This window comes from Varroa jacobsoni, unplaced genomic scaffold (assembly GCF_002532875.2).
Source record: "Varroa jacobsoni isolate VJ856 unplaced genomic scaffold, vjacob_1.0 scaffold_1280, whole genome shotgun sequence".
NCBI lineage: Eukaryota > Metazoa > Arthropoda > Arachnida > Mesostigmata > Varroidae > Varroa > Varroa jacobsoni.
Window position 1 is genome coordinate 465694 of NW_019214182.1, and position 22462 is coordinate 488155.

Genomic DNA, 22462 nt, shown 5'->3' on the forward strand with positions numbered 1-22462 from the left:
GACGCTTTGAACCGTTTACCACTTATAGAATAATAAAATAACGGGCAAAGTAAAATTTATTGGGTTAAGGCAATTCGATTACATGGGTCTAATGCTAAGTAACAACATTCTCCCTTCCTTCATATTTACAGAAACGGGTTTGCTCTTTACATCCGCCTTGTGATTTATAACTGTTCATCGATTGTTCAAAAACTGTTAACCACTTTTCCGGCGTGACTTCTCGTATCATGAGCGATGTATCAGACGTTCACGATCTCAATGACTTGCGTCTCGTGGCACTAACTGGTCCCTACAGGCAGCACATGCTATTATAACAACATGGTGGTCGCTGACTGTTCGTTCGCAACTGGGGCCGTCTCTCCCTTCAGGCTTTATTCCCCCCCTTGCCTTCGTTTAGTTGATGGTTCACCTTTTGACCGCAAGTATTTCTTTTTCGTCGGCTCTTGGCAATTTTTGCCGTTCGTTCATTTTTCGACACCACTATAGCCATCTTCACTCTCCTTTCTCAGCTACATTAGCAGCCGAGGTAAGAGTTGCCACGGTCGCTGCCTCGGCCGTAGCTCGAAGAGTCAAAGAGACAGTCGCCAGCTGGAGCAGCAGCATCTGAATTTTTTCTCGTCTTAAACAGCAGCGTTGTGAGCCTTTGGCGAGAACGATGAAGAGACAAATGCCGACGGAAGCAGGGGTGCCGTCTTCCCCTTGTTCACGACGAGCGAAGCGGCCCAGTTGAGCGCACCTCACGTATCGCAATCAGCGCACCCTTTTTCATGCGTTAACCCGTTGAGTTAACGTTGCGACCACAACGATTATGAACCGCTGGCCGATCGGTCGCTTCGAGGGTCGGGTCGTAATGCCTCTCTGTGTGTAGATGTTTGTTTGCAAGTGTCGATATATGATCGTTCGCGCTCCTCGTGGAGCAGGGGTGGCCTGCAACACTGGACTATATGCAATGGACGAGACAGTCCAGCCAAAACGTTCAAAAGCGAAAACTGTAAAATATCGGTAGAAGAATAAAGAAAAGCATAAGACAATTTTGCTAGTTGGGCACTAGTTGTCCTCGATAATAGCACAGACGAACGATCTTTTTCTGTTACGTCGTCCCTATCTTCGGTGAGGTCTAGTTGAGCGGGTTCGTCAACGCGATCATAATCAGCTCAACCAATACCATCATCGTCCTACTGAACTAGTGCGCCTCGCACGTTCTAATTGTGTCTCTGTTTATATCGACTTCTTGCGTAGCTCTCGTCCATTTGTTCTCATTTGCTAGCTTTGGTCATTTGCCTGTATGTCGATTATCCATTTTTCGAAAATCATCGAAGTTGCATAGTTGAAATTTGTTTGTTATAGTGTGACCTACTGCTGGCACCGACTAGAGTATTAAGGCTTAAATATGTGAAGTTCTAATGAGAACAGACAAAACAAGAAGGCTATTCCGGAAATGTCCAAAACACAGAGCACTGGTGGCAGAGTAAACCATGATATTTAATCATTCGACAGAAATGATAGTTGATTCAACTATTTGGTAGGGTTCGACTGCCGGTGAAGTATGGAGGGTTAGGACTGCAGATGTCTGGCTTACGTCAGCTTCTCACTAGTCCAACAAGTTAGTACCACAAATTGTGAAAATGGTCAAAAATGTACGGTAAGGGAACCTTCCTTATTAAGCTTCAACAACATTACTATGTACTGATATACAGAATGCTTAAAGATACCGGCTTCGATGTGAAATCCACATTTTAGATGAAAGTTCCTGCGCATTTGATAACTCACTATTCAGCCAAAGCCAACGTTTCAGCGAATACAGAAGAAACGCGATAAAAAGAATCGGAAGGAAAGCTAAGGCGCTTGCAGGGAGCCGAAGCGTTAATTGACAGCACGGGTCTTTATGTGACGCCAGTTTACTGCCGTACACAGTATCAGGACAGTTTCAAAAAAACGATTGATTTACAAAAAGTTGATTGCAACTTCTTAATAATTATATTAACATCAGGTCTTAGTACTTTATTATTTAGAAGCTCATCGTCTAATTCAAAATCTGCTCTTTTAGGAGCTTAGCAGAGGGTCGTCAAAATTATTTCTCAAGAAAGTTAGTTTTCTGTTTTAAGTATAACTTCGAGACTAAATTATATTATTCCATTAAATGTTAACTTGTAAAGAGTGGCCGGACAAAAATGTCCAGCTTACAAAAGACCATTTGACGATTGTTCTTTTTATACATTATACTTAAGCGAAACGGAAAAAATAACATTTTAAAACAGAAGCTATTTTAGAAATCACGATTCTATGCAGTCTGTCCGTGTAAGTGAACATCTCTGTTACCTGTACTATCCAATCTAACTCAGCGCATAAAACACATGAGATAGAAACATGTGCTTTTCTTGATCCAATTATAAGCCGGTCATCGGGACTGAAATATTGGTACTAAAGTTGCTTTCGGCCAGAAATTTAAGCCTAAACGATTGTTATTATTATTCGAAACAGCTAATAATAGATCGTAAATGAATTGTCTCTCTGTTAATGGCATAGGTTGCCTGGCTGACGCGAAATGCGATGACCGTTGAAGCGACCAAAGTTAGCATGCATTTTACTACATCTCAGCTAAGTTCCTCTCACACTTCCATATAATTAAATTTATAATGAATATATAAATAAAAAATAAATACCGAATCATTGTTCCAAGCTTATGGTACAGCGTTCATTCATTCAGCAAGGTCACGAGTGTTTCTTGTTATACATTTTTATTTTAAGAGAGAACTGATACATTTTCTTTAAAAGAGAATAACTATATTCTATGTTGTGTAGAGCATAATTAGGCGCGTACCACACGCGAACGTTTTAAGCTACATCATCAATTAATGTGGGGTTTGTTGTTGAACAGCAAACCCCACAAAGAAGCCATCATCCAAACCTATAACCGAGAAATCCAAATAAAAACTTCGAAAAATAGACTTAACAACACATATAAATGCAACGTCAACAGATCCATCGTCGCTTGTTGTTGCGCATAGCTATGACTGTTATTCTTTTTCCCTGTCTTATCAAATGACTGCTATTGTCGTGACCCAGAATCTGACAAAATTTCACATCGTTTTATAGCCCGTTTGCTACACTATACGGATGTATGCATTCAATGCAGTTTGCTTGCTAATAGTGCAGGCTGGGCCTGCGCTAGCTTCAGCTCCTATAGCAACAGCTGGTGTGGCAGCGAAATGAGACACGTTTTTTTATACTAACTTCCCGTTTGTAAGTGAATGAGTCGGACTGTTTTTTCACTGATGCTGGAAATCCCATTTGCAACGCGTATATGGTATTAGTTACTTCCTGGATGCTTCGGGAGCACCCCAGGATTCTTTTTGCTACACTGTTCTTCCGAAGACACTTCCATAGACAAGCAGATAGATAGGCCAAGTAGGCGTAGCGTGACGAAGAAAGAAAATCCACTTCTGACCGATGACACGGCGCTCATTTAGCGGCAACAGCAGTAGCAGCGGCATTACTGAATCAACGTGTGAAGCTAGAGGATCTTCGATTAATGTGGCGATCGTGGAACCGGTGCAAATAATTGCCAGTTTGTCACGTAACTTAATCAATTACGTATATAGATGCACAGAAATAGTGATTTATAGAGAAGGGAAAAGGCAGAAGCGTTCGTTATGTATAGATCTTCTCAACTGTGCAATGGACTAACTCACTTTTAAGACGTGAACGGACGTTTTGTGATGGAAGCCCGTGCTCAAATAGTGTGAAATTTCCTTGCACACTTGTGATAACACGCAGTATTAAAGAACACGCGAAAATAGTCATCTTTGTCCAAGATAATCGCGGTGCAATTACGTATTATGTATTAGGTATGATTCTAAGTAGATGACAAAAGAAAAACAGTAAAGCCAATAAAATATAGAAGATTACTGAATAAAATACAGATAGTTGTAATACTAAAAAAACTTACTCTTTTTTCAATTTCAGTGCTTACTTAAACGCTGAGATTTTCAAGCATTCTATAAACACAAATTGTATAGATATATGGAATCGCGCTGTCGTCGTTGGCAATCTTGCTTCAGCTAAAAACGCATGGTTGACTTATCGTGGATAACGGTAATCACATTTCTAGCTAAATAAACCTAAAACACAATTTATCCTGTTTTACACTAAGCGGGAACACCCCACTAAGTTGTTAAGCCCTTTTATAACGGACCCTGTTGCTGTGGTCGTAAAAGTAGAGGAACAAATTGATTTAGAGAGTATAAACATAGTGGAAAATTTGCAAAATAAGCAAATGTGATACATACTTCTCACTAGTCGGCCCAATGTCTCGTTCTTTTACATTGTTTTTACGGCCACTGTAATTGTGATGGAAAGTGAAAAGCGTGAATTAATAGATTTATGCCGCTCGAATACTTGCATTACTCGAGGCAGGAATACTTGCAAAAAAAAATCGTGCATCAGAAAAGTGAGACCCCCTATAAATTGGCTGCGTTTTTTTTTGTTTCGCCGAAGCATTATGTTAGAATTTCGCTGCCAGATCAGCAGAATGACCATTAGAGTTGAACACCCCCGCTCTAGTACCACAAACACGAGCAACACGCAGCTACCGCCATAATGGTATATTTGTTTTGGATGTACAATAGAAATTGATGTTTCAATGGCCATCGTTTGTTTATAGCTTACTAATCTCCTTTTTTTAGTATTGTACGCGAATAGATGTGAGTGAACGCCAGGAAAAACTAAATAGTTCAAGAGACATTAACGTCTTCTATGAAAACAGTACCATGGTACGCAGTCTATGTAAACATGCGTAAAGTGTACAGATTTATTCTTATGGTCCTATGGCCCACGCCCCATGTTTTTGAATGGCGCAAACGTGTGACTCTTCACAGCCACTAAAGTTAACATGTACACAAGGCAAAACTCTTATATTAAGCCGTTGCATTACGGTGTCACCCTTCAAAAACTAGTGCTTTCAAGGTGAACGCTCGCATCGTCCTTGACTAGGTACAGGCATAAGTGAGCTGCTGCTGCTGATGATGCTGACGGCCATTTACGCAATAGGCTATTTATAATAATAAGGCGTATTGTTCTATCTTATCGAAAGGACCCAAATAGTAACGAGGTAACTAATTGTTTCAGAGTCGGTAGCGGAATGGCTTGGTCATGCTTCTGTTGCCTACTGTGAAAAGTTCCTGTTTGAAGGCTTATAACGTGCTCCAAACCGCAAAGTGAAATATTGTGATCGACCGACATGAACTTGTTTAAATTCCAATCCACAAGATTTGTTTTTTATTGGTGCCATTTGCAGGATAATTTTCTGATGCGCTAGAGGGTTTGCGTGCGTGTAATGAAATTCATGGCATTAATACGTAGTAGTTAATTACAGCTCTGTGACCCCGTCATGTTACATGCAATACAAATCGTAAGCTACCAATATCGCACATAATTTTAAGGACTTATTATCACTATACGGCATGGAATAACGGGAGTCTTCCAACAGCAGCAGCAGTGAAATTACTATATGCATGCGAGAAATGCCCTTCGCATACTTTGTGACTCCATGAAGCCGAGCTAGACATAAATATATAAACCGTTAGAGTGGCGGGATAATTTAAATTTCGTCGAGACGATCTGCCATATTAAACGGCCACCAATTCATATATATATATATAATAGTGTTGAATATAGCGTTTATAATTATGCGTATTCGTGGAATGCGCAATACTCTAATTACTCCACGTAAATGCAAACGAGACACGCATGAGATAGTCCTTTATAATCTTTTATACCATATAGATATTGCTACAAATGTCCGACGTCGTTTTTGTCTACTGTTGATTTACAAATACCAAACTCTCTGTTAATAATTTCTATTCACTTACTCTGGACTATAATGACCTCACTGTCATATTCGGTGGCAAAGTTGGCTTGATAAAAATTAAATCCTGAGATCCTCGGTGAGATTGCTAGACTATCCGACTAGCTGTGACAGGCAAATAGACGTTAGAGTAATCCGAAAGTCTCGAGTCGCTAAAGGCAGCCGCACGAGCTCAAACATCGTCAAATGGAAAGCAAAAACTGAGATAGACGAGGACATAACACAGGTGTCAATGAATGCGACCGACAATGGTCGTTTTGGTCAAACTGATACGACACAGAACGCTATTAACCACTAAATTCAAGCCATAGGAAAAATAGCAAAATATCAGACGAGGACACGCAATATCGTTGAAGAAATCATATGCGCCTACTTTAGTTAATACAGTTACACATGTCTATGTACGTATATGTAGAATGTGAATAGAACCCTAAAGAAACCTAATCGAGCAAACATATGATCTTACTCTTGTTCTTGCTATTAGATTTTCGATTTTGGCGCCACATTAAGGTAAGGGGTGCTTGTGTTCGGCGGACGAATAGAAACTATGAAAGCGGAACGAAGCGACGTAAGAGCGATAGCAACGCTTCCTGTCCAATGATATCGCAATGTCGAAGTCGCATGTCCGCCTAATATAATCGGCTCATGCTTTGTCAAAATATTACATTCGACCCAACCACTCTTTGAAATACACTCTACTGTAAATAGATTTATATAGCACGACGTTATCGACAATTTTCAGACAAGCCGAGATTATGGCACGCATGATTAAGCTATAATAGTCTATATTTTAGCCGAACCATTACGCGACTTTGTAGCATCAACAACAATTTACCTTTTAAAGAATGTAAAATAGAGAGGCTAACTTCGATTAAGGTAACTTCAACATCTGTGCCGTTTATTGATAAGAAACAAGTTACACACAGGTATCATCATGTGCAAATATCATGATTCTTTTATAAAAGTTTCTTTCACCTTCGTGTTCCGAATCTTTTCGAATAGTTCACAAACAACACCTAGTTCTTTACCGTTCTGTGATCTTTAAGACGATCTACTACAGTGCTGCAGCCCTACTTAGGTTTGCTAATAATATTTTGAAGTAATGACAATCGTTGTCTGAAGAATAAGGGTGGACTTAAATGCTTATATCTATATCAGTGAAGTTATGAAGTAGTAAATGACGCCGAAGGATGGACCCTGAAGCGCCTGCTCAAAGTTAGATATATGTATATATGTATATAACTCACTATAATCTGGTCCGATTGGATCTAAAACTTTATTAAGAAAGCCTCCTTGAGGGCTTCAGATACAGATATTTTTTGGCTGGACCACTTTTTAATATTTGCGAATATTTTTCACTCTGTGGAAGTACTTGCCGCCATTGGTCTACTTTCAAATCTTATAATATATATCTATATATAATCTTCAAATCCTAACGAAAAAAACAAATTCAATTATACATACATTCGAAGGTGACTATCGATCTTTTTAGTTTAGATTTATATCATCCTATCGAAGACGCTTGCGCTTTTTGGCCGGTCATGGGAAGAACATACGTAGAACTATGCAGTGGAGATAATTTCCAAATGACAGGCGCTTTCATGATATCCTCGAAAATCATTTTACCAAAGACCGCATAGCTGAATCTATCTACGGCATTTTTATTGAAATACATCATCGTGAGAATCGCTCGTGAAAGCAAATAATAAATTCTACCAATCTACTCCCCATAATATGATTTGAGCATTAGCTTATAACTTTATATATCTTTTATTTCACTCGACACTTTACCGATTCGCCCAACCAATATTAACAATGTGTCTAGTAGATTTTTCATACACCGCATAGATACACACAAAGCAATTTAGAGTCAACGCAGTGCCGCTTCGTTGTTCTGTTGTCATCGCCAAAAGTTACCATTGTCGCCAGCGCTCTAACGATGGAACACATTAAGGACAAGCTACAAAAGAGTTCCTAATAAAAAAAACACGGCGTTTTTTTCTGGATTTTTCGTATTCTGCTATCCTCCAATAGTAGTTTAATCTATTAGGGGTAGAGAGGATGGCAGAAACGCCGATGCCACGCAATTTCAGCAGTGATATTATCATGAAACGTACGTACGTACGTACATACATACTAGAACGTAGCACAGATTTTCGCCTCACAACTCAAGTTAGCCATAATAAGCAAACAGATCAGGCAGAGCCAAGTATTATTGTAAGGAAGTGCAGATCCAAACGTTGCCGTTCTACAAAATCACAGAGCTGACAGTCTATGAAGACCCTTTTGCGGTTATTGTCATTTTTTTTTATTTGATCGTTTTTTCGGTTTACTACTATTTCGTTAATGTGAAACGACACTTCATAAAAAGCGTCTGAATTGAGATCCACTATAGTCTCCAGTGTATGCCAGTAGGTGAAGGAATACGGCGCAAGTATAAGAACAGATTTACTTTCCCCTTTGTTGTAGTTTGCCTGAACGTAGTGCTCATAGTGAAGCAAGCAATTTTGCGCTAGATAACGTCTCAGTCGAGACGTTCCATCGCTGAATAATGAAAATAACACCGTGTTCACAACACATTTTTTCGCATTATCACAAAAGAAATTTATATACAGCCAAAATATCGAACAAAAAGTTAGCATATCTTGCTCTGTAAAAATCTACTATATAATCTATTCGGTAACTAGAAAAAAACGATCGCTGCTTAGCTAGCTTCTCTATTAAAAGTACACACATAATGATTGTAAGTTAAAGAAATAGCCAAAGCGGAAGTGAAGTATTCCATAACGGCCTAAAAAATATTTGTCACCGGCAGTGTCTGCTGTCTGGCCAGTAGTAGGGTTTTTCGTTCTCGTTTTTCAAAGTTTGGCTTGATACACGTACGTCTCCTAGGTACAAGTCGAAGCTTCAACCAATGTGCTTCCTTGGAATCGATGTCAGAACGAACAGATCTTTGACTGTTTCCAACGCTGAAGCGTGTGCTGAACCCAGACTCGACCCAGAAGGCCATCTCTAACCCACATCTATGTATTGAACCGAGTAAAAATGTGACCTTGAGGTCAGGCATGTTCTTCGTTTAATTTATTTAATTACATGAAATTATAGCAAACTTTCTGAGTGGAAGCTGTGATATCGCTGCATCATGCAATAGACGATACAGTCCGAGACTTTCTCGCATGCGAAAACGAAATCTTTCGCACTCCTAACCAATAACATGACCAAAAATCTCGCGATCCTATTAGTAAGGACTAATAGTTTTTTTTCTTATTAGAAAATATTTATCGAAAAAAAAATGTTGAACAATAATGTTCGCTACGTGAGGCAAGTTCATACCCTAACTGACATTATTTCTGCTAGAAATTTTTATAGAGATCACTGATGCACTTTAATTCGGCTTAGCAAAATTTCCGCATAAATCTGCCCCATTCTGTAGCTTATTCGTGTGCGGCGTATTTCTCCAGACGATGATCTGTAGCAGCGTTACATGTGTCAAATACTAATTATAATGCCGCACTAATTTATCAATCAGATCAATCCAGCAATTATGAATCCAGTATTAATTCTATCATCAGTCTGTACGTCACGCGAGCGATATCATTGTATAGAAGTAGAAAGTAGTCGAGCGTTTTTGCCAATGAGGTACCTACTTTCCTCTTCCCGGCGAAATCTCAAACCGCATAAATATTCTTAATTTCAGGTTGTGCTAACCTAAAATATTACGTAAGAGAGCAGTATAGCATACTCTCAGCCTAGGTTTAGTGAGATCCACTACCGAGAAGTACCAGTCTCTGGGCCAGCCCCGTAGTGATGTCATGGGCTAACCGGGCAAGTGAAGTGATCGTTCTGCTGCGCTTAAAACGAGTCTTTTCTCACCCGTAAAATTTCACAGGCTATCTAAGGACAGCCGGATTCGAATGATGTTACATACTACACTCTCATTTACTGCGGTCCTCTTTGAACATATAGAACGCTCGATAATGTTCGTACTTCGTAAGATGAGTTACAACACTGCGACAACAATAGGAAGGGCAACGTCTGTACAGAGGTTTTACACGATGTCTTTAGCTTCAGTCTTAATCCAGGGGAGATGTAGGGACATCGGAACAAAGCGATTTGGGCATAGTGCATTTGCCGTTTGTCAAGGTAATGCTGAGCTGCTATGTCCGACCATTACGGTCTGCTTGCATTTACGATCATGCCTATGACGTTGACTTTGTTGTGTAAAGCGTAGCTAACAAGAGTATCTCAACGTCAAACAATCATGTAAAGATGGCTGTACCCCGCTCTATTATGCTGATAACTAGCCGAGTAGCCGAAACATTGCTCACATGACTACATTACTATTAGTCACAATTCCTTCACTCAGATAAAATGTTTTCCTTATCCACTTCTGTTCCAAAACCCGAACAAATCGTGATCATTCTTTCTTATCGAATAGTTATGACGATCCAGATTTAACTCAGAGATCAGATAAAACATATCTGCTTACGTATACAGTCCTCGAACTTTATTTGTAGATGCAAAAGGGTAATTGAGTGTTATAACAATAATAAACTGATATGACAAAGAGCACGTATTTACATTGACACAAAAAAAAAAAGCTGTAATACTAATATTAACGATTGACTGAATAACAACAAGCACTCGGTATCTCTTTTTTACATTGGCTTGCATCAGCGCTACGTTAACGCGTGATCCAAAAGGAGCAGGATTTCATTTCCTGCTGCTGGCAAGTGAAGGATAAAAAGGTAGCGGTAGCAGTAAAGCTCTTTGTGGCTGTCAATGTTGAGGCAGTCGAAAAAGCAGACACCGAAGAATCACACCAGTCTTACTTTCTATAGCTTCTGCTGCTTATTATACCGTTTGGCTGCTGCTGTTCATGTTTAGTGTCTTCTGCGCCGTCTTGTCCTTTTTCCTCTTTTGGTTTTCTTTTAGAGGCGAAGATCCCCTTTGACGGGCCAACTAACGATCTGCCCGTTCCTGCTGTCTGTCTATTGCGCGTTCGATTCTATACGATAGCGTCAACACTATGGACGATGTAAGTACATCCAGATCAAAACCCAGAAGACTGACGTTGATTTTACTGCTTCTGAAGCAGCACGAGCAGCGGCAGCTCTGGTCCTAGCCTCCATGATGCTTCACCTGTTTTTTTTTTGTCTACATGCATGGATATATGCAACCGTTTCGAAACACAACAACTATCAAACGGTTGTCTTCTGGTGGAGAATTTGGGGGTGATTTGAAATATTTAATAAATATATAATAAAACGAATATTAACATATACATGTACTTAACTGTTCGTACGCCGAAGCTATGGAAATATCAAAATATTATAAGTGCCCTTTACAGCCGCATACAGTACAGAAGGATTGGGTAACAATGCGAATGCTTATGGTTAACCTTAACAAAGTTTATGTATACTAGTTAAATAGGAAGCAACTATACAAAGCATATCCTAGGTGTAGTACTAGAGCGTCCCAAGGTGTTTCGGCATAGGAAAACTTTGAAAAAAACACATATACAGCAGATTTTGCTAGCCTACGACTAAGACCAGACACTTTGCTCTATTCGAATAGTACTTAGTACACACTGACGAGCCAAAATACATTTTATCTCTTGTCAGTTCGGTCATTGCCACACACATGCAATAAACCCTAGATTACTCGAGCGATTGACGTTTTCAATATCATTTCATCACCGGTACAAAGAAGCCAGGCTGTGGTACTATAACAAGGAAGTGTTACTCATGCTACTGGTTATACAAGTAAAACTCCATGCAACGATATCTTTGTACGGGCAATGATAAGGAATGCTAATCATTACGCGCGTGTTAAGAGTTCGCTATGCTACCTGTTAGATGTGCGAAGCCGTCACCAAGTAAACAGAAGTTGGTAATTTGTTGAGGAACAAAGTGCTCAGGGATTTCAGGAAAGTTGAGAGATGGAATTTCTCACAGTTCCCGTCACAAGCTGAAGAAGGATCCTGCGAAGATATTCGGAAGATTCTCACTTATTAAGGAGTACAGAGCTCCTTTGTCTCTTACTTGTCTATCCGATGAACAGCAGCTTTGCTTCGAGCAAGCGCCGCTTTTCGTTAGCTCCAAGACGAACACCTGCCTTCGATCAACATTGTAGACGTCAACGTATCCTTTCTAGCTACAATACAAGTTTTCCATTAAATCCATGGTTAGATTCTACTTTTCTGTCACTTTCCCTTTCTTTCCTCTAATATATTCCTGACACAGAAAGCACTTTAGCAAAAAACATCAAAATGAAAAAAGGCTCACAAACACTTCCTATAACAGTGTAACGCACCCTCGCTTGTGTTTACTATATCCGGGAAGCTGGGGGCACGCCTCACAAAACACTTCAAATCAACTTTCACACCGTTACCAGTCACGCTTACACCGACAAAACTGGTTCTCCTAATATCAGTAAGTGTCTCTAGTATAATTTGTTCGCTCCTCTGCTGGCTGCTGCCAATTCGGTCCTGCGCTGAAGTGCTCTCGTGTCACTTTTGCTTTAGGTCTACAAGGCGCTGCAACAATAACCACCTGTAACTCAGTTGAGCCGCCGAACAAACCGGCACCGATAGCCCTAGAGAGCCAAAACAGTAACAGTTCGTTTGGCATGGAGCGCTTTCTCTGAGTCCTAGACGAGTGCCACTGTGATCGCGTTGCAACATACAGCCTAGCGTGCAATCCCGATGTCCACGGATTAATGGCTGAATGATGGTCTACCGCGTCTACCCGTTGTTCGTACGAAGAGGTGGCGGCGACAACAGCAGCAGCAGCAGCACAAACAACACCCGACAATCAAACTGATATAATAGATACAAACTGGCAGACTAATGGTTCAGTATAGTCCTGGAGAACTTCTTTTTGTCTAAGTAGTTTGCATTAGTTTTGTGTGTATGTTGTAGTTGACGTTATGTGGACCTCGCCTGCCGTCGTCAAGCACGAACAACCACACATATCGCCGTAGATACCTGTTAGAACACAAACCAGGCCAAATCGGACAGAGTTTCTTTGTTTTCTTTTGTCCTCGTCGCTCCACTACGACCCAGCAAAGGCAGCGGAGTATAGCGCTGATTACAGCGGCCGACTTAGCGACCCATTCAACATGAGCTGTTCTAGCAGTACCATTATGACCACAGCACAGCGGAATACACCACCACGAGCGGCTGTCTATCTGTCTGATTCTGCTGTATCTTCTATCTATGCTTGGCCCTGTTTCGTAGCCTCTGGGGCTGTTACTTCAACTAGGCTTCTATAGACGACTGCAATGGCTATGACGATGACGACGACGACGTTGGATGCTGCTCCAGCCGCTGTAGCTGCCGGAGAATCACCAGCGATGGCGGTAGTAGTCACTGTTCTTTCCACCGTAACCGGCGGCAGCGGCAGCGGCAGCGGCTGCGGCTGCTGCTGCTGCTGCTGCTGCTGCCGTCGCCGCAGCAGCAGCAGCACAAACAACCACTGGAGAAACATCAACACCAACAACAACGAAACCTTCCGCCATCTTGGTCCGTCGTGGTGCTCCCATGTTCTTCTTTTTCTACCTTTTCTATTCGGCTAACTTCGTCCTTCTCGTTCTCCTCCCCTTTGCCGTCTCGTTCCGTCTCTCGTTCTCTCCCGCTCCCTCCCTTCCTTCCTTTCTCTCGATCTCGTCCTCTCTCTCTCTCTCTCTGTATTCTAGCTGAGCCGAGCTGGCTAGTCAACTGCTGCTGGTGCTGCCCCTTGCAGTGCTCGCTGACAGTCGCTTCTGCTAGTGCCGCTGAAGTTCTTGCTGGTGACTGCTAGCTGGTCGATGGCGCGCTGGTTTGTGCCGAAGGCGCGACGAACGGCCTGCCAAGCAAGGTTGATGCTGTTGAGTGGCTGGTTTGGTCGGCGGTCGTGCTGCCGCCATCGCTGCTGCTGCTGCGGCTGCTGCATGCGTGCGTACGGTTGTGTGCGCTCGCATCTATGTTTACGTGACATAGCAGCGGCTGTACGTTTGTCGCTCCCGCGTACTAGCGTATATAGAAGCGTTTACAAATGTATTTTGTACAGTGTCGGCATAAGCTGCCAATGCCGTCAGAACACTGGCGACGACGGCGCCGCTGCCGATGCTGACAGTGGCCCCGGCAGCTGCGGGAACTGAATAGGGAATGGAGCGCGGTTCACCAGAAATGGTACCAATCGAACGGCCAACAGGGACAACAGACCGAACAAACAAAAAAAAAGATACAAAAGTTGCCAACAGCATAAAAATATTCTTCGAGGTTTGATTCACTACAACTGAAAATAGGTAAAGACTTCACTACAACTGAAAACAGGTAATTCAGAAAAGTCTTTTTGCCGGTGGATAAACGCCCTCACGCTGGTGAGGGCGGTTAAGAAAAGCACATCCGTGCAGAGACAAAGATCAAGAAATATCGAGAACCAACAAAATCAGCAAAAGCTTTACTTGCAAAGAGACATGAAAGTGCACGAAGTAATTTATAGCTAGTTAAATAGTAGACTGTACTAACTGTGATGGTACGACGGGAGAGAAGAAGGGTAGAAAGATAACGAAATTGGCATTCTTCAGAAGCCAATATTTACCTTTACTAAGAAAAATAAACGTGAATTTAAGAATATTTACCTTATATTAAAATAGAGGGGGGTTTTACAATGTTTACACGAATTAGTATCACCAGGATGGATATACAATGGCGTTTACCTAGTGAAGCAGACATAGCTAAAGTTTAGCAAATGCAATACAATACCCTTGCTGCAGTCGCCATTTAGATGAAGTCGAAGGATGCGTAATAACACTATAGCCTTTGCGCGAAAGAATCCTTGTTTTGGGAAACTCTATATAACGAAGTGATGATTCCATACCGAATAATAATTCTGCATTTACCAACGAGCTATTCAAATACGATATCAGCTACGCTGATACGTCATTGATCTTCCCATAGTTTGGAAGTTTTCGTTTTAAATGAAGACATCATTCATGTAAGCGATGTTTTAAAACCTAGAACATATATAGTTACCTGATATCGGCCTGTACTGGAAGAGGATTTAAATCGATTCTTAAAGAATTATTTGATTCTTCTGCTTGCTTTTGTACGGCGGACGCTGCTATAGTCAAAGCATGCGCGACGTAACGTAGCTGTTTATCGAAACTGAAAAATTAATATCAAGCTGTCATAGAAACGTACTCACAATCGTTACGACAAAGAGAGGAGAGTTCCTGCTATTGTTCTCACAACGCGAGACTTAACATGACGACTGAATGTTTTCCTTTCAAATCGAACACTTCAAATTTTTAAAGACTGCGCGCCACTTGATGAGCGCGCGAAATCTTTTACTTGACCCCATAATCCGAATTAGATATATAAATAAATAAGAATAAATGAAAGAGATCGTGTTATAGATTTGGCAGGATGATTACGATTACCATACAGTCAACGCTAGCAGCTTTAATACAGTGGCACACTTAGCTGGAAATAAAAAAAAAAAATAAAGTTTATTTCCGAAAAGATTTAGTCGAACCCATTTAAACTACTTATAAAGGAGGGATTACGAGCTGAAGTTCGGTCTAGAACTTTACCAAACGCGCCATGATCCTTCATGTTAAAGAAAATTAGTTGTACTCGTCCAGGTTTCAGCCATAGCCTCAGCGGAGATTTTGCACATATTGCGCTATATCATGAAACTCTATGAAATCATTACGCAGGGATTCCTGATCTTTAGCAATACTTTCGTGACGAAAACAGTTTCTATAAAACCAAGAGTCTAAACAAACCTTCGTGCCTGGGTTACACCAGCAACGAATTGCCAATGCACTGATCATGCGAGTTCTTGATTACCGATAAGAAAAACACAGGACTAAATACGTCTGATGCCTGTACGTATACGGCGATCTTTGATAAACAATTTATGATATTGTCAATCAATACCAAAGAATGTCCAATCGTTGTTGTATCGCGTAGGTCGACTCAAAGGCAATGCTCGAGCTTGGTCCTTCCTGGGAAACAGTGCGTTTATACACATTAGTCAACCTATTATGCGATATATCAGACCTTTTCCTATAGGCAAAGTCGATTGATGTTCTGGCATTTGAGACATTTCTGATGTTCTATCCTAGCACATTTAGCGTGCATAAACATCATTGTGTCGCTGTGTAGCCATACGGGCCAAAATATTACAAGTTTTTTTTTTCGTCAATAATAATCTGCGAACGTTCGCTTTAATAGGCACCTTACGAAATCGATCGAGAACCGCCTCTTACCTTCTCCTTCCCTTTGCCTGATGCGTCTGCTGTAATCTTTCTGTAAGTATGTCTTACACGTCTATCGATCTAGCGGCAGCTCGACAGTGACGATGATGCCTGAAGTTAATAAGTGCCTACTTACCTACCTGTCCGTGAGTTATTTCTCTCGCATGTTCTTTTCGTTCTGTTTTTCTGTATGCCCATGTGCTTTGCTTTTCGGGGCAAAGCAGCGCGTAATCAGATCACTTAGACTATTACAGATAAGTGTAGTAGTAGTTGTAGTCGTTCTGTCTGTGTGGACGGCGCAGAACGTAAGCGTTGCCGGTGGTGATACGAAGACGCACAGAAGACTTTCGTGTGGTACTCAGGTGAACTAACGTTCTTTCTTGCTTTTTGCCGCCCAGAGGGAGGCCCGAACGAGCTGGGAGGCCCGTGGGGGCGAACAGACAGCAGCAGCAGCAGCACAAGAATAACCTAACCAAAGAATAAAACTGGGAACACTGAGTGTGCGTGTGAGAGAGAAGTCGAAAATGAGATGAGTTAACTTAACACAGCTACCACGCAGGTAGGTGTTGCTGGGGCATATATATGCCTTCTGGTTTTTGCGATCCGTTGACAATTAAGAACATAACCCTGCTGGTGGCTCCCAGTGGAACGAGTTCTAGGAAGCCAGGTAAGCAAATCCAGCTACAGAACCCAAGGCAGCCCACACCAAACGGCATTTTGCCCGCGCCACCCCAGCCCGGCCCAACAGCAAAACAAAAGCAGCAAAAACAACAGCCAACTATTTGAGGGAGTAGAGCTAAAAAGCGTCAGACAAGGAACTCTCAGGGGTGACTGTAAATATTTAGCAGAGTCTGTTGTCTCCTTATTTTTCAACACATGAAATCCGATTGCCCTGATTCAGTTATAAGCGAAAGCGGGTCGTTTATCATCAGATTTAAAGCACGGTGGAACTGTAGCAGCGAACAATACGCTGCATATACATATAGGGTCTTCAACTCATAATAGTTCTGCTCTATTTATTCGACTATTGTTTTTTTTTTTTTTCGATTCATTTTTTTCTCGATTCGATTCCATTTATGTTCGTATTCTGTTAATCAAGGTCTGTTTGAGTATAGCAAAGATATGATTCCATACACGAATACAGTCAAACGTACTTATACGAACCAACATAAAGGTGGGTGGTTGTCGGTCAGGGAATGAACCGGCAGACAAACGCATGCTACGTGTATAATTCATACCCTGAAAGACTATTATCTAAAATAAGGGAGCCGGCGTTGTTGTGCAGTGAGATATATACGTGTATTAAATTTGCCCACGAAGCCGTCGTATCCGTGCCTTTACTGTTCTTCCAAAAGCCTTTTTTGTGTCGGCCTATAAAAAGGATAAGTAGTGTGAAAAATGGACAAATTCTTATTTCTGTCGAAGTCGTCTTTTAAACGAACAACTACCTTTATATATATACTTGGCCTATATAGAGCAACTAATAGTGGCACAAGAGAATGCCGTATTCAGGTTCGTAAAGTTGTTTTCCATCGCAGTATTTTCTGAGGAGTTGTTGATATGACTCATTATTGAAGAATACTTCTGAGTTCTAAGAGATATTTTCTTCAAATGTTAGCAAGTAATATTGTTATTGTGATACTGGGATGAAATCTTTTCGGCAGCGTTTCGGACCTCAAGACTATACGAGCTATACGAAAGTCTAGCATGCTTTTGTCATTTAAGCCATAGCAAAAAGTCATAGAGTGCATACTGTAAGCTCTATAATGCAACAAAATCTGAATTATGTGAAGATCCGGACGCAGAACGATCTAAACCCTAAACAGGCCATTGGGTTCAATTTAGAAAAACTTCTCATTTCGAATCGGTTTTACGCTTGTGCGCTTGATTCTATTTACAGCATTGAATTAAGTTTTTATTAGTAACATTTTCTGCGACAACTTTATATTGGTCTGCTGGTTTATAATAACCCTAAAAAAAAAGAAACCAAAGATCAAACTGTAAGTCGCTCAACAGTTTCGTGAGAAACTGAGAACGCGTAACAGCGAAAAGATGAATCTAGCAATCTATAGATGTTGGTTATAAATTACAGTTCGCAGCTGTGATAAAAAAAAAAGCAAACCCATTCGATTTCAGAGCGGGTGACCGCGTAATTCTGTCCGTATTTAACTAATAGATAAAAAATAGAGTCAGCTACAGATTTGGTAGCTTGGCTTAAGAGCTTCCAGTTTTCTGATTATAAATATAGTTCTGTCTGGCCATTAACAGCCCCTGTGCAACGTTATTTATTAGATATAGAATGATTTCGTCGGGTCGGGTCATTTTTTGTTAATGTTGACATTAAAGCAGACGTAATCACTTTCGCGGTTTTTCTGCCAAGTTTTATTTAATTAAAATGACAAAATTCAGTTCGCCTAATGAAATTATAATAAAAAAACACGTGTGCATATTACGTTGCTGTAGGACTACCATAGACAAGTGTTCGTGCGTTGCACATATTTTCCACTGTCTATGGGAAATAACGAGAGTCGCAGGTGAGAGTTACTTCGACAAATGGCAACGGCTTCTGTGCCGGTCACAGACCACATGATGACGACGATCGCAATTTAGATACGCTTTATTTTGATAACTTTGAGAAATTACGTTCGATGTTGGTTGTCCTTGACGGAAGTATGCTGAGTCCTCAGCTTGCCATCTCGGCATTCGTTTTCCTAGTCTCGATTGCACGGAGCGAGCCGCATCACACGTTGTTTCTCTCTTAACCGAAATGACTCAAAATGGTACTTTCTTTTTTCCGTTGCTGTGGCATTGAATCTGACGTGGCTCAAGTGTTCCCCGTTTGAGCCTGAATTTGAGTTTCGTTACTGTTTTGCACCATCTTTACTAGATATTGCGGGATGTTGACACGAAGTGTTCCAGCCGTTACGAAATGATGCTCTACGATAGTGTTCTGCTTATGGTTGTCTCGTTATCAAACAGCAGTTGTTCCATTATCCTCGCTCACCGTTGCAATTAAACCGTCACTTTGCTATTATAATAAATGCATTATATTATAAAATATTCAAGTAAGTTAATTTTACCATAAAGCTGATCTTAAATTAAAAGAAAAAATTATGTACATACAAATATTATGCTGTTTGGGAAATCGAGTAAGAAACTCAATGCTAAGCCGACTGTTTTTTAGAATGTCGTAATCGTTTTCGGGAAAATAATGCTTGGATGTTTTGGCAGCATTAAAAGAGGAATCAATGTCAGGACATTCACTTCAAACTTTTTAATTTTGATGTTTTGGAATTATTGAGTCTCTTTACCCTGTTTACATCTTAGTATAAAGCAGGTGCTGTTTTTAAAATCGATAGCGATCGTTATCAAGATCCCCTTTTCCAAACAAAACTTCCGAGATAGCCTGTGCATACACTCGTAACCGTCTGAGGTAATTATTACTATTATACCATAGGCAATTTTTTGCACCATATATATATATATATATATATATATATATATATATATAAACTGACATAAAAAAAAAGTAGACCGAAGATAAAACAAACCTTTTATAAAACATTTGACGCTTATTGCTTTGCCAAATACAGGAATAGGCAGCATCGTAAAAGAGAGCTACATTCCATTTTGCTTACGAAGTCATTCAGTGAAAATACGATACATCATTACTTGATACCGAATGCGCCTGGGCATAGCTGAAATTTGAATGTAGCTTGAATAATCTGTGGTAATGTTTGCGAATAATTGATAACAATGAATCTAAGTAAACGGGAGAGATGCCTATGGAAAAATATATTTTGTGTGACTCTGATTTTCACAGATAAAAACGCATTTTCACAATCATAGAAAACAGTAGGAGGCCATTGTTTGAAAGTCTGGCTTGTCCATAGCAGTTAATTTTTATTAGCAGCGTCTTTATTCAGAATATATATTCTTTAACTAATATATAAAATAGGTTTTTGGACAATTTATAAATATTCTTTTTCTATTACTGTCAATGTTGTATTACTTTGTAACAAAATTTTAGAAAAGTTCTCAAAAATTAATCACCGTGGTGGCTGGGCGCATGCGCGTGAGGTCTCGTCTGAAGTCCCAAATTAATGCCAAATTTCTCACATGTTTCGATTCTTAATAACGGCATATCACGACGGCATTTTTCGCCTACATCCCGAACAAAGTGTACTTAAACAGGCTGTCGACAATATTCTTTCGGTGCATATATTGACTCTCGGTTACTTCAACGCTTAGACAAATAATTTTCCAATATTTCTATTACTTCCCCATTCTTTGCCCGAATCTTGTGCATGCGACTATTCTTTTTTCAAGAATCCTAACCTTTTACTTGCAAATTAAGTTAATGAAATAACACGTGATTTGGACGACTGAAGCATGTCTATACCTGGCTTCGACCCTCACATCACATGTCTAGCAACTTAATAAACAAAGGTTAGCACTGTTTTTTAGGGGGGCCACGTGGCCAAGCCTTCCACAGATTTTTCATAGAGAGAAATAGTTTTCACTTACCCATCTTTACTAGTGCGAGTAAGTTTGACTCAAAAAACCGCTATCAAACGTCTTTCACTGTGCACAAAACCCACACATTTAACGTGACAAAATCGACTAAGCAATAATCATACGATGAACATCAATGCGTAGTAGGTTGATATATCTATTCCCATAATAGATTACTGGCTAACATACTTTTCAGTTAATTTAAAACACGTGGTGGTCTAGATTCGGATGCGGACAAAGATACGTCCCGTTTCGTATTGGTAGCCAACCGTCTGTCGGAATAATTAATGGCAGTGCCGGACGTAAGACTCGACAGGTTTAGGTTCAGTAGACTCTTGTTAGCAGACACAATCGGCAATCTGCAATGGGAGACGACATACAAAATGCAAGCCGGGACTTGGGCCACCTCACCCGCAAGTTCGTGTGATATAGTACTACCTCCATTTCTAACATTCGCAGAAAGCAAGTAGTTATTATCTACAATGTTTATACTTTTGGGATTTCATAGAGGTGGGCCGACCCTGGAAATAGTGCTATACCAGGCCAACCCGTGGTTGAGGTGGAGCCAGCTCCGAGCACTCAGCCCTCTTTCAAAAAATAGTTTAATATCTTGGGGGACAATGTCCCCCGTATCAGATATTAAGCTGATAAGAACAGATACTACACTTTGATCTTAGCCAAAAGGCCGAGAAGCGATACCTTCGTTGATGTGCCTGTGAGTCCAATGCTTGCTGTCTTTTCATTGCCGCATCGATTTGCAAACAAGTATTCATTAAATTTTTGGTAACAGGTTGCAAACAATTAAATCAAGTTCGACGTATATATATTGAATTGGGTATATACAATATAAATATAACTAGACCATGTTAACAGCAGACGCCAAACGAGAATTTCAATTGAAAATTACACTTCTGACTGTACTAATTAAAACCTATGATTTTAACTATCGCGGCAGTCGAGCCTCGGAATGATGCAATTATCCAAAGGGACTCTTAATCTTCTGCAAAAACACTGTCGAGTCATGATTAATGATACTGACATGGAAAGGGTTTATTTTTGGAAAATTTTATTCTACACCTGAGTCGGTGCATATCTCAGTATACGTAAGGCGTTATTCGTAACTGTAGTGGAAGCCTTTTTTCAGTAGACTTGAGATCATGCTCAACAAAATTTGCAAGTGTTTAAGTAAAAAATATACTGCGTTAATTTATAATAAAGCAACAATTATAGAAATGAAGTTGTTTTTTATATCATATGAATTTGAACACGTTTAGAGAAGGTTCATTGTTTCCAAACGATTCTTATTGCACTAGATGTATCGCTAATGGCCTTCTATATTACTGCGGCAAAGGTTAGAACTATATTTTTATGTCGAAGTGTATAAACAGCATCAGCACTAAAAAAGTCAGCTCTTCCATAGAGTTGTACGTTTCGTAACTGGCAAATAGTTGCATGAAGCAGATTCTTGAATGTTGAATAGAAAAAGCCGCTTTGGCGTGGTACATTAGGTAGGGAAATAAATGATCAGTTTAAAACCTTGACTATCTCAATAATTGCGCTTTACCAATCTGAAATCTGGCTTACTTCATGCTACAATAGAATTTTGTGTGTTTTAGGCCAGTTTAACTATGTGGCATTCATGGCGAAAATAGAGATATTTAATCAGGATTTGACCAGTGTTATTTAAAGCACTGCGCACAGTTCTCGGGATGGTCTAGTTATAATGTGCTAGCCTATCGGACTGAGGAACAAGTGAGGTTATCTATATTTAAAACCGGTACATACCCTTCATTATATACTGAAGCAGGCAAGCCGTCTGAGACAACGTTTAAA

General features: G+C 40.3%; 1 protein-coding gene and 1 non-coding gene across 4 annotated transcripts in view; both read right to left on the reverse strand.

The window, feature by feature from the left end:
• The window catches only part of LOC111268381 (uncharacterized), a 31141-nt gene extending 17273 nt beyond the window's left edge, over nucleotides 1-13868 (reverse strand). Inside the window, exons 1-2 of one of the 3 annotated variants that reach the window (XM_022847360.2) lie at nucleotides 12182-13868; nucleotides 11718-12022 (exon numbers count right to left, since the gene is read on the reverse strand). The gene's annotated coding sequence lies outside the window, so the exon portion shown is untranslated. Of the gene's footprint in view, nucleotides 1-11717 lie in introns of all 3 variants that reach the window. The other 2 variants (XM_022847359.2, XM_086971684.1) reach the window with 2 other exon arrangements.
• Nucleotides 13869-21134: 7266 nt separating this feature from the next.
• Nucleotides 21135-21326, reverse strand: LOC147752394 (U2 spliceosomal RNA). The gene has a single exon (XR_015314196.1). It is a non-coding gene; the product is annotated as a U2 spliceosomal RNA (small nuclear RNA).
• Between the last annotated feature and the right edge of the window lie 1136 nt (nucleotides 21327-22462).